The sequence below is a fragment of the Anneissia japonica genome, unplaced genomic scaffold (genome assembly GCF_011630105.1).
Source record: "Anneissia japonica isolate Jap-2015-1 unplaced genomic scaffold, ASM1163010v1 scaffold597_len517326_cov190, whole genome shotgun sequence".
Lineage (NCBI taxonomy): Eukaryota > Metazoa > Echinodermata > Crinoidea > Comatulida > Comatulidae > Anneissia > Anneissia japonica.
In genome coordinates, this window is record NW_022699214.1 from 325,810 (window position 1) to 337,639 (window position 11,830).

General features: G+C 32.2%; 1 protein-coding gene across 1 annotated transcript in view; it reads right to left on the reverse strand.

Moving 5' to 3' along the window:
* Positions 1-10,094, reverse strand: part of LOC117102891 — a 37,833-nt gene extending 27,739 nt beyond the window's left edge. Inside the window, exon 1 of the mRNA XM_033243342.1 lies at positions 9,973-10,094. The gene's annotated coding sequence lies outside the window, so the exon portion shown is untranslated. The remainder of the gene's footprint in view (positions 1-9,972) is intronic.
* Between the last annotated feature and the right edge of the window lie 1,736 nt (positions 10,095-11,830).

Here is an 11,830-nt window from a genome sequence, read left to right on the forward strand (position 1 = left end):
GAATTATTTCAAATTTGTTAAAAAACTTATTCTTACTGAGATTTTGACACTTAAACAAACATATCTCAGCTTTAATCGAACGACCGCATTGTGCGAGATACGAAGTACAAAAACTAATCTCAATAGAGAGGGCGCACTTTATTGACTGTATAAAAGTATACATAAAAGCGAGAGCATTCCAGTGGATGCGATCTACAACCTCTGAATTTGCCTAGTAACGATGAATTCGTCCAGAAAATGGTAATATTTTATGAGAAATAGTCTGTATTTCTCATTTTTTTTATTCTTTTGCGTAAAACTAAATTTCATGCCAATATTTTTCCATGATTTATAATAATTGGAGTAATGCAAATGAGTATTTTCTAAAAAAAAGTCAGTTTTTAGTGAAATTTTGCCAGGAATGGGGCTTTAATAATCTCCTACTCCCAAATATTGGCAAACACATGACCAGGATTTTGTGAAAACATAACTATAAATAGTAAACAAACAACTAATAACTGTGGGCAGTATCCTAACTATTTTTAGTTTAAGTCAAAATGATTTCTGTATACCTTTGTTAAATATAGTTTATTACATTTGTCACTGTTCTCTTTAATAAGGATTAATATTAAGTTGAAGTTTATAATATTGAATCTGTATAGAAAAACAATATAAAAAAATTTACAGATACTTACTGTGTTTTCTTTCTGAATTTGCAATCCTAAAATAATGATAATAGATGGCCTATCACTATCAAGAGGTTAAAACATTGTTTGTCACATAAATGATAGACCTGGGCTGAAAATACTACCAGCAGTGTACACATACTTTAAACAGAATGGTAATTTATCAAACAGAATGGTTTATAAAACAAATCAAATGGTTTGAACATGGAGGAATTAGTTTAACTAATTAATAGTCTAAAACTAATTCCTCCATGGTTTGAAAAACAAAAGCCTTGAATAAAAAAAAAGTAAACCCCCTACTTTTCAATAAACAAAGTCATCATGTGAAACAATGCAGATACTACAAAGAGCAGCGAGGTGAAAGTCAGATAAGGTGGCAATGAAGTAAAACAGTTATATTCCTAAAAAACAGTTTATAGCCTTGGTAAACTTTAATAGGATGTTTGATAAGACATGCCTGATGTAGTCCATTGTCCTACTTCCAATAACCATGGACAGACATACAATTGGTTTAATCAGATAAAGCATGTAAAACTATCAGATATTGTCAGATGAAACAATGTATAAATCTGACAAACAAATATCTGATCTTCCTGTATCTTTACTGATGTAGGCCAAAGTTATTTAATTAAAAAACAGGATTTCAAATATGTATACTGAAGAATTAAAAACTGTTAATTCTTTTTTTTTTCCATGAATTTTGTACAATGTCAGATAAACATGGATGAGCTTAATGAATGTATAAACAAATACTAAATCGGATAATTATTCTAATTTTCTTTATCTGAAAGAAACTTAAGTCTTTGACATTAGATTTACAAAGCTAACTGTTCACTGTCCTTCAAATCTGGGAAAAATGGATCAAAATTGGATCATCTTCTTGGCCTCCAAATCTGAATATAAACTGACCTTCAGAGGTAAAACCATGGGAGAAAACTTTCTGTACCTAGTATTTGATGACTTGACAATGGCGATTATATAATTAGCAACTGTGGCCTCAAAATCAAAGGCATCTCTAATCATTTGATTCAGAATACTTTTAAGATAAACATAAAAATGTACTAATCAAAGATTGTTGATTTAACCATGGAGGTATAAAAATATTTTTATACCTCCATGATTTAACAGAATCCTGGTTGGATGTCCTGAATGAAAAATAAAGATGACCTGGAGTGTTTAAAAACTGATTCAGGGATTAGATAGTCCTCTTGATATTAAAGATAAAATTAGAGGTAAATGTTTGAAGAAATAATGGGGAACAGCTAATAAGATACTGATTGTTAATATGTAGATACAGGGAAGGAGGGGGGGGGAAGATAAATGGGGTATGGGCATAATTTTCCTTGTTCTCCTAGTTTCACTGCAGAGAGTTAGCAGAAGAATTCTTATCCATAATGTCCAACACCATTACATGTAGACACAATACTTATTTGTATGTTATATAATTGACTAGGCATTTCATTAAACATAACAGTGCCAAATTTAATTAGGTTTAAATGCCAGAGTTTTTCTTAAATGTAACATTTTTTTTAAACACTTTTTTAATTATTTAACTGTGAGTTAACTCTTGTTTGCTTACACTTGAAACAATTTCATCAAGTTTAGAAAAGTGGTTACTGCTGAGGCAGAATTACTATATTATACCTCTGTTTACTACCACATTGAAAAACAGAATTACTACAAGTGCTTGCAGTACAGTAAAAAGAAAGGATAAACAAATACCGAATATAAACACAGTGCATACATTAAAACAATGGAGTACTTAAAGTGTCACTATCATTCCATTAGTGTTCTTTTTTACTTGGCATCATGGTTCATTTGAGGATTACAATTTTCTTCAATTAGCCTGTGGTTAAAGTGAACAAACAGTATGAAAAAAACTAGAGACTTTATGTAAAGTGTCTTTTAGCTGGACATAGTCCAAATTGGAAGGGCTATACTAACTACTATATAACAGGGTTTAGCAAGAAAAAGGAAATAGGCCGTTCAAAATGGAAGACAAAGGACTTGTCGCATAGCGACAGTCGAGGGACGTAGCCCGAGTAGGTGGGCTTGGGAGGGGGTTCCCACTCCCTCCCTATATAAGAAAAAAAATAGAAAACTATGACCTTTAAAGGTGTTTAAATTTTGGAATTTTGTCATCAAAGGAATAGTGTTAAAAGCTATCACAAAATATTTCAGCTATAGACATAGAACAACTGCTAAGGTTGTTTACTCACATTGTTTTTCTAGGCTATGCAAATGCATCTTCATCTCTCGCTCTAGTCTAGTGTAAATTCTACTCTAGGTCCTCCGAATCGAGAGATGCATAGGCATAGGCCTACTGTATTTTGTTGACTATTAAAAAATTTTTAATTGTGATGTTAACAACAATCTGCTTTACGGTATTTTATCAATTAATTATAACCAGGGAGTTACAAACAAGAACGATATCGTAGGGAACCGAATCTCACTGTATTTACAGAGCCACGTGAATCCGTTGTGGGCGACTTAGAACCGTCCATTTTTCAGCGGGGTATACGTATGTTTTAAACATGACATGCACGTGTTGCAAGTGAAATTTTCACCAGGTAGACAATGGTTTAGCCTTACCTTTTTGGGAATCCCAACCGAATGTCGGTATGAAAACAATAAATTGTTTACCAAATGTAAATATGCTTTAGTTTAATGCACCATTCGATAAATTTTAATATAAAGAATTTGCTAAAGGTAGACCAGGCCCAACTAGGATAGGTTAAGCTCAGAAGCCAAGTCGTTCCTAGCCGTCACGGTAAAAGTGGCCGTCCCGGTAAAAGTGGCCGTCCCGGTAAAAGTGGCCGTCCCAAATAATTGTTGGCCGTCCAAAAGATAGCCGGACAGCTCGCTGGCTATATAAGCCTTTGCTATATTATAACAATACTATAATAAGTTTAACAAGGAGTTTCCAAAGTGTAATTCAATTTGGTCAAGCAAAGACTTTTCATTGGCACATGGAAAGTAGTTTTCAAACCCACACACTACTACTGTAGTACTAGTAGTAGTAACATGCATGAATGGAGCTTCAACAGCTTTATGGAATAATAAGCAGACATGAAATATTAGAACTTACCAGACTAAACAAAATCTACCAATGTTCTACTGTAAATAGCAAAATTGGTTCCAGTCTAGGAAGGTCTATGAAAAGCAATTATTATCCAGTAGAAGCTGTAGGCTTGTGAAAGTGTTAACCTGCAACAATGCTTAGTGTTTGTAGTATTTTGGAATGCACTCTCACGAATCCAGTTACAGAGGTCAAGCCCAGACAGTAAATCCAGGGAAACCCCATACTCACTGTGATTTACTCCTTTCTTTGTGTACTTAATGGTTGCTAGGCAACCTATGACCCATGTAAAGAACCCTGGACCATGTAATAGAGCTGGTATTTAATTGAAGTATGTGAAGTAGGCCTTATGATCAACACATAGATTATAAACTTCAAACAATGGAATGCATTTCTGTATAGTAGCAAATAATAGTGTTGGTATACATTGATTGTAAATAATCTGATAATCTATTAATTATGAAATAATTTAATATTATATATAACAAGCTTTAAATAAATGAACTTTTGTGTACTTGTAAAAAGGTGATAAACAAGGAGGTGAAAAAATTTGTATTAAACATTATGACGACTTAATGAGTGCTCAAAGTACTAAAATTTTTTGAATTACAATCAATCAAAATGTATTATTATACACTTCTGGTGCTGAGTCACCCTATTGAGATCAATTTACCAAACAATGTCAATGCCGCTCAGGACACCTGAGGGCAGCATTGCTTCTTCTAGATTTATCAAAGGTCAGAAAAAAAGATGAATAACAGAACGACTTGATAAATAAACATTCAGCACTTGTCATTTTACGATACAATACGATGCTCCTTTATTGTCATTTCAACAACATGGCAAATGAAAATTTTGTTGATCGATTCGATATTTTAAAATGGATATCAATACCGAAATAATAATAATAATAATAATATTTTTTCGGCAGAGTAAAAAGTATACATACAATATTCTTGCCAGGAGTAAGTAATAGGCATAACCCCAAACATTTAGATGCATTTAGCGGCAGTTTGTTAACAATAGACCATTCAACAATCCTATTTAAATCACCCTGAAGCCTAATACAGTCGTCTATTCCATTAATAGGTCTTGAAATCGTATTGTCATCAGCGAATTGAAAAATTGAAGATGTTATACCATATTCAAGGTCACTTACATACATTAAAAATAACAAAGGGCTAAAAGATAAATAAAAGGGGATGTACAATATTTATAAGATACTTCATAATGATGACATCAAAGGTGTGAGATTATTACAGTAGCACAAGTAAACAAACTGGTACATGAATTCTATAACCAGCCAGAAACTCTTCTGAAATTATCATCAGAAGATTTTTTTTTTAAGTTTTTAGTTTACCATGATTTTACTATCACAATATTATTTATATGGCATTTTATATTTTATGTGCTCAAATGATAAAATAAATGATATAAATATAATCAAATACTTGTAAAATTGTTTAAAGAATAAAATAAAGGCAAAGATTAAGGGCAGCTTACAAGAAGCAGCTGCTACTAGAAGCAATGAATGCTTAATCTACACTACGGAAATGAACAAATCATCGCAGAAAAAAAAAACAGTCAACTATCAAATCCCTCGGTTCGAAGTCTGTCTATATCGTGAATGACGGGGAAATGCCAAATATTAATAGCAATCTGTGCACATTAACAGGAAAATACAGTCTCTACTACAAAGGCCCTTAATCAGTTTCAGCTACAATTATAATTAGCTTCTTCTACTCATATATACCAACCAGCATTGGTAAAAAAAAAAAAAAGTTTTTATAAAATATTACTGTATATGATTGGGAATATTGGAGATGACCGCTTTAGTCATTATCTGAACATGCCACTGGTCAATGTTTTAACAGTCTGTCTACTGTGTATGTTGAATTCATAAAAAATAAATAAATCAAATTTGTATCTATTTATATGGCATAAATCTGACATTTTTGTTTTTCATGTTGTATTTCTCACTCAATAGTAACTGTAATGTAAGTTGCAATTTATCTTGATGACATGGTACACCAGTACCTTTAATGTACCTACAACATATTATCTCAGCAACAAACAAGATTTAAATAAATAAAACAATTATATTAATAATACATACAGTATTGTTTGAAGGTTTGCATGGAGAATGAACAAATTAAATATTTGCGGTACACTGCATGAATAGTTCTGAAAAGGACTATGTTGAAAATAGCTCAACTGCCAGAATTGTTCTATGTTTTCAGGAGTAATGAGTTTGTCATCTAAAGATATTATATATAACACAGCTCCACCCTAGTGTCAGCCAATCAGCGTCAAGCTAAAAGCAATTTATTCGACAAGCAACATGATTTCTTAACACATATTGTAACTAGTCCTTTTCTGATCCATGTGGTGTACACTGTAAATTTCATTAATATTAATGTTAACATTTTAATAATCAATACAGTATGTGTGGACTGCTAAAGAAATGTTGGTAAGAATGTACAGTAATTGATAATATAATATAAATCTTTTTAAGATTATACTGAAATTAGATTGAAATGTGGCATATTTTATTGTATATTATTGGCTTTATCAAAAAGAATTAATCTACCATAGAGAAAATGTGTTCTATTTCTCTATGAATCTACCATACAGAAAAAAGAAGTTTTTTTAACAATGTAAAATAATAAGACATTGCGAGCATTTCTGTAGCATTTAATAATATTAACTTACCAAAAAATAAACGATTCACCTGACATTTTCAAAACGAAATCCAAAAATCCTTTACAGACTAGAGCAAATTTGAACTGAGTTGATTCATGTACTGTAAACAGAATGAAAACCACACATTAAAGACAAACCATCTTAAAATGGCGTCCAATAAACAGACCTTCACCGCTGCCAATCCACTAAACAATCCAAACCAAGAAAATACATTGAATGAACCCTAGTAATGCTAACTTAAATGACCATGACGAAAATCAAAATAAGGTCAACGAAAAAGAACACACAATCCGTGGATTATAAATAGATTAAACAATTCAAGTAATTGTGTTTGTAGAGGGGAGTTTGTAGTTAGCAAGAGCATGGATCAAGGGTAATAAACAAAAGAGTTGCACTTGTATTAAACATGGGTTAAGATCAAGAGAACAAGAACACATGCTGAACAGTTTGCTGGAAAATCAACGGAAAGCATTATACCTTTTGTGATTACAACACGTCCCTTGAACCAAAACTTCATCAATTCTTTGTACTGAAGGCAACCCCTCATCTTTTGTATTTAATTATTTTGGGAAAACTTTTATTATACCTTGTTTCACAATACAGTAAGTGCAATAGGATGTATTCTGGATAAGATAGTTTAATACATACTCCAAGTACCGAAATGCTTACTTTAGGCAAACTATTCATTTTTATGTTGTAAAAATGTTAAAATTTTAATTTTTTTTTTTTTGGGTTAGCCTGGGAATCTTAATTATTTATCTGTTCTTAATTGTTTTTATTTTGTATTTATGAAATCTTTTGTGATTTGCATACAAATAATAAAATGAAATGAAAAACACTGCATCCACGATCATGATGATTTCCAATAGAATTTATACTTTTGAAATGAATGGGCAGGCTAAATTTTAACTAAAAATGGCCATTCAACTCCCAAATTGATTTTCTTTGTATAGTACAACGTCAATCCTTTATCAGCAGGTGCTTTATGAAATAACTGAAAATAACTGTAAAAAGTAGCAGCAGCATATACAAGAATGACATACAGTCAAATATATCAAAAACTGCATTATCTTAGCATATATAGCATTTTCTTCAGGAATTAATTAAATTAAGTTTCTGAATTAAATTATCCATAAAAACTATTTCACATAAACAATTATGCAATATAATACCCACATTTCATCATAACTACTTTGTTTACTCAAAGCAATTGAAGTTTAAAAATAATATGTCTTCCATAAACAAATGCAATATTTATAAAAACAGTACACTGTACTAGTAGTTTGTGTGAACATGATTTGATACTAATTTACTATTCATTTTCTTTGTTAACTAAAGTAAACAACTTCAACTACTATTTCCCTATTGAGTAGAATTTTATCAAGAAAAGAAATTGCAGCTGATCAAATATGCAACGGTTTAATGATTTGTCTAAAAGCTACTAAGTGATTCGAACCCAAAACCTTGGAATTGGAAGGCAAGCTTGTTAAACAACCATGCTATAGGTTCACAAAAATGTAAATGAGGATAAATTAAACCATAAATAGTTAAGAAATACTCCTCCCTTCCTGAGTCATCTGAGATGGTGATTAGTATCTACCCGCTAGAATATCTGCAAATGCAACAGGAAATCATAATAGCATGCATTTATTGATTTTCTCTACGCAAATATTACACACTCTTCCACTGGCTGTTCACAAAGAAAACCTGACTGATCTTTCGCAGTTTAGTATTTTTATGTTTAAGAAGTCTTATTAGACTTCTACTAAGGCTACAGAATCACAAAATAGGCCTTTAGGAAAATCCTTTAAAAACTCTATTTTTAATAATTGCTAAAATGTATCAAAAAGTTATGAACTTCCAAGTCACAAAACTGCAGACTTTTTTTTCTTATTCATAAAATTTTTTAATAAGATATTCCTTAAAATATAGTTGTTAGTATTTTTTCACAGAAATTATCTGGATACACTTAACAATAACTCAAATTTGAGTTAGTTTTTGAAGTACCCTCTGTGTAAATAAAACACTTTACATATGACTCATAGATCTACATGTACTCTATGGATCTGAGTCTCTGACTGTTGGACTAAGCATTAAGAAGTTACAAATGTAGACATTTTATTATTACAATAACTATCCACTTGATACATAAAGTTTCCAGTGGTACAAATTATGGGGAGATCTGGTTAAATATTTTAAATTAAATTTATTATATCATACTGTGCATTGTGCATAGTGATCTGTGGCTTATCCAGGATTTGTAGCAGGGGGAGTCGATGGGTGCGGTCGACCCCCCTTTTAAAGAAAGTGCCCTTTAAATATGCTCGCTTCACTCATAAATAATGCACCCCGCGAATTCTGAAAGCTTCGCTAAATTGCTCCGAGTTCAGCTTTCCCCCATGCGCTTTCGATTCGACCCCCCCCCCCCTTAGGTTTTTCACTGTACGTCCCTTTGTAGAGGAGGGGGTGCTGGGATATAGAAATAATACATATTACATCCATTGAACTTTACGCAAGGTGCAAAACTAGGGAGATACAGTAGAGCACGATGGCTATGACTACACCGTAAATTGTCTGTTAATGCCTAACCCCCTATACATTTTCTCTGTCCCCAACAAGAACGTTTGCTGAGTGTAACAAGCTGCCACCAGATGTCCGACAAGCACCCTCGATATCAAATTTTAAAACTAAACTAAATTCTATGGACATCGCCAATACTATTGGGGGGGGGGGCCCGTTTCATGTAAGACCCAGTCACCATGCACATCCCTGCCGGGAGTTTATGCAGTGTTTCACCAAAACCAGAAGTAACTACTTTTTTTTTAAATTTGCTTCCATTAATTTACTATATTTGTTTTTTCACGTTTTCTTCAGGCACCGTGAACACCCACTCTGGTTACACTACTGGTCAGTGGTAATGATAAACATTAATTAGTAGTCATGATATCATTAGTCGTAATGATACATGGCCAGATGACTTCATTCAGGCCGGAAGAAAATAATGGTAATTTTAATACAAATATACAAACACAGATGACCAACATTTACAAAAACTTACTGTACGTTCTTCATTCTAGCTACATCTCTGGAACTGGATCTCGATTAATTATACTCCGAAAAACGGATACCAGCATCACATCAGAGTTTAGTAGATTACGTAAGATAATTAATTAGACAAATGACAGATTCAGATCGAGATCAGTAAAATTTGAGCAGTTGAATTTATTTTGCTGTTGCCTAGGGCTAAGGGCAAGTATTTCAAAAACCATTTCTATAAAACGCTTTTGTTTAAAATCCATGATGCCGATCGCAGCATATAGAATTGTTCGAGGGCAGTCGGCTGTGTGCTGAGCAAGATTGGGAGACATGATATAGGTATAGCAGTCCAGTGAGATTCGGTGTACTGGTTGACTTCCATTGATTTAGTTTTAGGCTAGCTAGGAAGGAGCACAAGTAAACACACACAAATCATGTTAATTTTTTTACACTTTATCAAAATCAGATTAATCATTATTTCGCACTTACCACATTTTCTGGCCGTAAAAAGTTCCCATGTTGAAAGTCTGTGTCTTAAGTACGTATGCTTAGTAACGGGAAGCAAGGTGGCGTACTTCTGGTAACGATGGCCGCCATGTTCTACTCCGAATGAATCATACCAACGTGCCTCAATTTAAAACCTGAATATTCCATTATCTTGATGGGTAATTTATTGGATTTGCCAAATTAATATTGATGCAAAAATATATTAAAACCAAATCTAAATTAGGAATATAATGTACAAGATAATCTATAAATATTTTAATCTAGTAAACATTGCCTTTGTCTACAGTTCATTGCATTTTATTAATTGAATATACATATATTAAATTTAAAATAAATAATGGTAGGTCTGTTTTTGTTTTAACATTTCCAGGGACTTCAAACAGGCTCTGCAGGGAAAACATGCTTTTTGTGTCTTTTAGAAAAATCAGTTCTGCAACATATCAAAATTTTGTTTTTCCTCCGGAGCCTGGCTAGCAAAAATTAGGGATTACATTAGTGGCGTATCCATTGCTTACATAATCCTATATTAAAAAATGAATTGCTTATATTTCAATAAAATAGGGAAATTTCACAATCTTACGAACGATAACGAATACGAATACGTCATCTTCATTATCGTCATTCGCGTGCCTAAAACGCTACTGTATATTTTTGACGAAACCGTATTAATATCGGAAGTTTTTGTAAGCTTCCAAAACTTCCTAGTACATTAATTTGTGTTATAATACACTTTTTTTTTATAAGAACACATTTTATACTAGCACTGAGGCTGAAAACAAGTTGCTTTAAAATTAAGAACAAAATAAGAACAAATTGAGGCTGAGGTAAAATTTCATATGAGGTTTATATTTTTAAAAACCAAAATATTATGTCTATACATTATGTGCAGTAGGTGTGACTGTAATATCCTCTTTAAAACTAGTACAGTCGTAGGTGTACCTATCTGACACATTGTGGGCCATTTTTTGTCGGTTCACTTTCACCTACATTCCAGTACAGTGCATACGGCCATACAATTAAATATTTTTTGTTTAAAAGGTGTGTAAACAAGAACAAACTAAGAACATTTTGAGCCTGAAATCTGCCAAAAAATAAGAACACTGAACCTGGGCAAAATTTTACTGGTTCTTATATTTAAAAAAAAAGTGTAATACTTTATTGTTTTTGCATCTGTGACAGCTAGACTTATTAAAACTGTAAACTGTAAATACATGTTGCAGTCTCATACAACATTGAGTGGGAAAATCAAATTAACCAAAAGCCTTCTCTTAAAAATTATTCAAAATTGAAATCTACACCAAGCTTCGAAAAATATCAGTGATAAAACTAATTTTATGGGGGTAAGTCTAAAATTTAAATTAAGGTCCAACACATTACCCCTTGATGGCAAGACCTGCAAATGGTCTAAAGAAATTACTGGTCAGTGTACCTTGTGCCAAAGTGGCGAAACCGAAGATATTCGTCATTTTTTATTTAACTCTAAATCATTTGATATAATCAGAGAGGCAGAATTAGCTATTTTAAAACAAGACCTTGAACTTTGCAATGAGACTGTAACTTGGAATACTTTCTCTCTCAGAATCTGATATTGATGATAAAATTCATTTTGTTCTTGGGAGGGAGGAAATAAACTCTTTAATGATGATGTTCAATCTGCATTTGATAGATATTGTAAAAAATTTGCTAAAAAAGCTTGGGATAGAAGATCAAATTTAAAAATAGGTTAAATGCATTGTTGCTTTGGTAATACATATATTTCTTTTTTATGTTTAAAATTAATTTCTTTTTTATACTTTTATAACGCTTTGTATATATGTAGAATATATATGTATGTATGTAC